Source organism: Pipistrellus hanaki (assembly GCF_964339955.1).
Source record: "Pipistrellus hanaki genome assembly, chromosome: 5".
NCBI lineage: Eukaryota > Metazoa > Chordata > Mammalia > Chiroptera > Vespertilionidae > Pipistrellus > Pipistrellus hanaki.
This window is the reverse complement of record NC_140507.1, coordinates 79,117,749-79,122,851: the sequence shown is the minus strand read 5'-3', so window position 1 is coordinate 79,122,851 and position 5,103 is coordinate 79,117,749. Positions and strand designations below refer to the sequence as shown.

Genomic DNA, 5,103 nt, shown 5'->3' with positions numbered 1-5,103 from the left:
CTTTTTCTGAAACCAGAGTCAATATTGTGACTAGATGGACCCTTATGGTCCTTATTTTAATTGCCACATTGGACCCTCATTTAAATAAGACAATAAAACCTGGAAATTAAGTATGAAATACAGGAGCATGTTTGTAACTCAAGTACCTGACTAAACTTTTTTTCAGAGACATCCATCTGAGATAATCATATTGCCAGTTGTGTGACACTGCTGCTACATAAGCACTCATGTTGCTGCCACCCATGAAGTTTTCCTTTTAGTTTTAATTTATTTTGGAACTTGAAATATATGCAATTTTATTTTTAATTAGAAACAATTTCAACACAAGCAAAGGAAGAAATTCACATAAAGAATAGATAAATCTAGGAAGCAAAGTTTATTTGGAATTAAAGACAGAATTTTTGTGATTTTCAAACAAGATTAACATATTATAAAATTCCATTTGTAGGAAACCCTGAGTAAACTAGAAGACTGACCACAGGGGTGAGCCTGCTTTTCCTTCCCCTGCCCAAATTCCAACGCTTATGTTTTAAAGAAAAAGTGAACCCACAAAAGCCTAGCCATCCTGCCTTGGATGTCAATACAGGGAGAGCCCTTCAGTCAAAGTCCATTTCCTATCCCTCTGTCTGTCTGTCTGTCTCTCTCTTTCACACACACACACACACACACACACACACACACACTCACTCACTTTCCTGTGTGGCATGTGGGCATGCTACACCTGTGAGTAATAAAGCTTACATTTTCATAGCTCCATGATGCTTGTTGCAATCATAGTAAGAATCATAAGGATCCATCTAGTCATAATAATGGCTCTGGTTGAGGAACAAGTAGTAGGACCCAGGCCAGTGCACAGGCATTCATATCCTATTGCATCACTATCAAAAGAATGAGACTTATAGGGAACAATCTTAAAGTGTACACTGTGAGGAAGATCAGTTAAGATACTGATGTCCAAAGAATGAGGGAAACATGATGAACACAAGAACAAATTACTTACAGTGATACATGTCATTTGAGAAGAGATTATTGTTAAGACATCAATGTTGCCAGTGAATTAAATGAAAACTTCCAAATATTAATGCCGGGACTGGTTTGCTCAGTGGATAGAGCGTAGGCCTGCGGACTGAAAGGATATATTCAATTGCATATATTTCGATTCCGGGCAAGGGCATGTACCTTGGTTGCGGGCACATCCCCGGTAGGGGATGTGCAAGAGGCAGCTAATCGATGATTCTCTCTCGTCGATGTTTCTAACTCTCTATCCCTCTCTCTTCCTCTCTGTGAAAAATCAATAAAATATATTTAATAAATAAATAAATAAATAAATAAATAAATAAAAGCAGGAGTCTTATATTCATGTACATAGACCCTTAAAAAAAAAAAAAAAAGAAAACTTCCAAGTATTTCTGATCAAGGTTGGAAAAAACTTTCTGAAGGTACAAAAACAAAACAAACAAACAAACAAACAAAAAAACACAAAGGGAAGAACTGTCCATATAACAGACAAAGCAGAAAGCTTACTAAAATGGTTAATTAAATTGTATAGAAGAGTTGAAACAAACAAAGGAAATTCAAGGACAGAATACAAGTACCAAGTCTGAAAACTACAATCTGATGAGAGAATCTCAATTTCTGGTTCTGGGTCTTGCAGCACTTTTTCTACCTCAGGATGATTGACTTTTTGTCCCTGCAATCCCATAGAATCTTTTCAGGGCCCTCTTTATGTCCTTGTTCCTTAGACTGTAGATGAAGGGGTTCAGCATGGGTGTGATCACGGCATACATCACTGAGGCTGCTGCACTTGAGTGTGAGCTTTGGGAAGCAGCAGAGCTGAGATACACTCCTAGGCTCGAACCATAAAATAAGGAGACTACTGAGAGGTGAGAGGCACACGTAGAAAATGCTTTATACTTCCCCTGAGCTGATGGGATCGCACGTATGGAGGACACTATCTTAGAGTAAGAGTAAATGATACCAATGAGGGGACCACCACCCAGTAGTGCAGTTACAAAATACATCACCATGTTATTAAGAAAGGTGTCAGAACAGGCAAGTTGGACAACCTGTTTCATTTCACAATAAAAGTGTGTGATTTCAATATCTGTACAGAAGGACAGCTTCAACACCATTACATTTTGTAACAGGGAATTCAGGGCACTCATGATCCAGGACACCAGAACCAGCAGTCCACAGAGCCGGGGGTTCATGATGACCATGTAGTGCAAAGGGCGGCAGATGGCCACAAAGCGGTCATAGGCCATCACAGTCAAGAGGATGTCATCCAACACTGCAAAGAGTAAGAAAAAATAAATCTGGGTGATGCAGCCTTCATAGGTGATGACTTTGCTCCGTGTCTGGATGTTCACCAGCATCTTTGGGACGGTGGTGGAGGTGAAACAGATGTCCACCAAGGACAAGTTGGAGAGGAAGAAGTACATGGGCGTGTGGAGGTGGGAGTCTGAGCTGACGGCCAGGATGATGAGCAGGTTTCCTAACACAGTGATCAGGTACATGGAGAGGAAAAGCCCAAATATGAGGGGCTGCAGTTCTGGTTCCTCTGAAAATCCCAGAAGAAGAAATTCTGAAATTGGGGTACCATTGCCTTGTCTCATGTGGTGTAGGTGACTAGCAGTAAAGAAAAAATAGCATGATTAATTTTTAAACAAATGGCTATTACTAACATAGTTGATATGCTACAATTGTATTTTGCAGTAAAATAATTAGTATCTATTTTTTCAACATATCATCAGCTTTAAGACACACACCCCAATCTTTGACATCTCTGATTAGAAATTTCTGTCCTCACATCTGTTCCCCAAGGTGGTCATGGATTACCAAGGTTTTTTGTTTGTTTGTTTCAAAGTCATTATAATTGAGAGTATTACAATGTACCCCCTTTTCACCCCATCACCCTCTTTACCCAGTTCCCACTCCACTGCAGGCCTTCACCATGCTATGTCTGTGTCCATAGGTAATGCATATATGCATATAAGTTCTTTGGTTAATCTCTTTCCTACTCTCCTCCTTCCCTTGAGATTCATCAGTGTGTTTCATGTTTCCATGCCTCTGGTTCTATTTTGTTCATTAGATTCTTTGTTCATTTATTTTGATTTTTAGTTTCAATTATTGATAGATATATTTTTATTGCCTTTCTATTGTTCATGTTTTGATTTTTTTCTTTACGTTTTTCCCTCCTTCCCCACCTCCTTTTCCTCTTTTCCCTCCTCCTCTTTCTTTTCTTTCCTCCCTTCTTCCTCCTCTTCTTTTTATTCTTTTTGTTAAAGAATATCCTTCATCATTTCATGTAATACTGGTTTGATATGATGAACTCTTAGCTTTTTTTTGTATGTGAAGCTCTTTATCTGAACTTTAATTTAAATGGTAACTTGGGTGAGTAGTGTAGTCTCAGTTGTAGGACCTTGATATTCATCACTGATTAGTTCTTACCACTCCCTTCTGGCCTGCAATGTTTTTGTTGAGAAATATGCTGACAGTCATTGGGTGCTTCCTTGTAGGAACTATCTGTTTTTCTCTTGCTGCTTTTAAGATTCTCTCTTTGAATTTTTCTAATAAATATATTTTTATTGATTTCAGAGAGAGAGAGAGAGAGAGAGAGAGAGAAACATTAATGATGAAAGAAGATCACTGATCGGCTGTCTTCTGCACACTCCTTACTAAGTATGGAGCCCGCAATCCAGGAGTGTCCTTGACCAGAATTGAACCTGGGACCCTTCAGTCTCAGGTTGATGCTCTATCCACTGAGCCAAACTAGTTAGGGCTATAGCCTAATAATTGTTAATATCTTCACCTGATGGTGAAGATTGCAATATCCATCGGTTGATGATGGTGAACAGATAATCAATATGCTGTAGGTAGAGAGTTTGGTGTACTTCCTTCTTGTTGGTAAATGAATGGTAACCACTGTGATAGGATGAGGCTGATTATTCTACCTCTCAAATGTATTTATTGCTTCCCAACACCTTGGTCTCCAATTCCACAGACATATTTCAGTTCCCTGTCATCTCTCCCATCTAATTGGTGGGCACCCCTCTAGCTAAATGCACACATTAACTCTGAGAGAACTTTAATGCTGATCATTGAACTCTCTGATTTAAATTCCTCTCCTAGTCATACCTCACTGGAGATTGAAGCCAAAATTCCGTAGCTTCAAACATGAGGCTCAAGTGTCTGTGAACTTTCAGCCAGATCCACCCTCACAGAGCCCTGGCGTCCCTCACACAGGTATCCTACACATTGAGCTTGACTCCAGCTTCACCTGACACCACAGCTTCAGGGCTCAGAGCCTTAATGGGGTGCTTTCCTCTACTTGGGGTCTACCCACTGGTCTTTTTGGAATTTTCACCCCCTCTCCATCCTCCAAACTCCAGCTCCTCTTTCAGAGAGACTGGATCCTCTCCTTCATGAATCTTTTCTTTTTCTAACATTAGCACAGGAAAAGGTCACTTTCTCCTACTCTTAATCTAAGTGATAGGGCATCCATGGTGGGACTTTTATTTAACTCCATGTGTTTGTGCCTTGCTAGTCTGTGAGTACCTGAGACATACAGCATGTTATACAAACTCATTCTCCCCCTTCAGATTTGGTTTAGTGTGGCTGAGTAAACATGTATTCTATGACAGGATTCTATGAAGTTAGGTGTGGAGGACAGGCTTGAGGAGTGCTCTACATATTCTGAGATCAGGAGACATTAGGATGTCAGATTACAGTTGTAATAATGAAATAGAATGGAACCAAGGAGGTACAAAAAGTGTTTGAGTGTGTCATACATAGTGAGGGTACATACATAATCATTTCATGACTCCCTTTGATCATTCACGTGTGTGTGCGTGTGTGAGTGTGTGTGTGTGTGTGTGTGTGTGTGTGTGTGTGTGTGTGTATGCAAAAATGCTGGGTCATAATGTGAAAGGCATGTCTTATTTGGGAAAAAGTGAAACAAACCTGGAATTTAACACAATAAATGCTAGGACAGCTTAAAAGACCATTTCCTGATAACGAGGGGAAAATAACAGTGAAAAGTCCAGCAGAGAGCCAGGTGCAGAGAGAAGAGGAAGCTGTGGGTGCTGAAGTTACCTCTAACTC

The 5,103-nt window shown here is 39.9% G+C and overlaps 1 pseudogene across 1 annotated transcript; it reads right to left on the bottom strand.

The window, feature by feature from the left end:
* Positions 1-1,662: 1,662 nt before the first annotated feature.
* On the bottom strand, positions 1,663-2,753 carry LOC311623376 (olfactory receptor 7A10-like; annotated as a pseudogene). The gene has a single exon. The product of its transcript is annotated as an olfactory receptor 7A10-like (transcript).
* Positions 2,754-5,103: the final 2,350 nt, after the last annotated feature.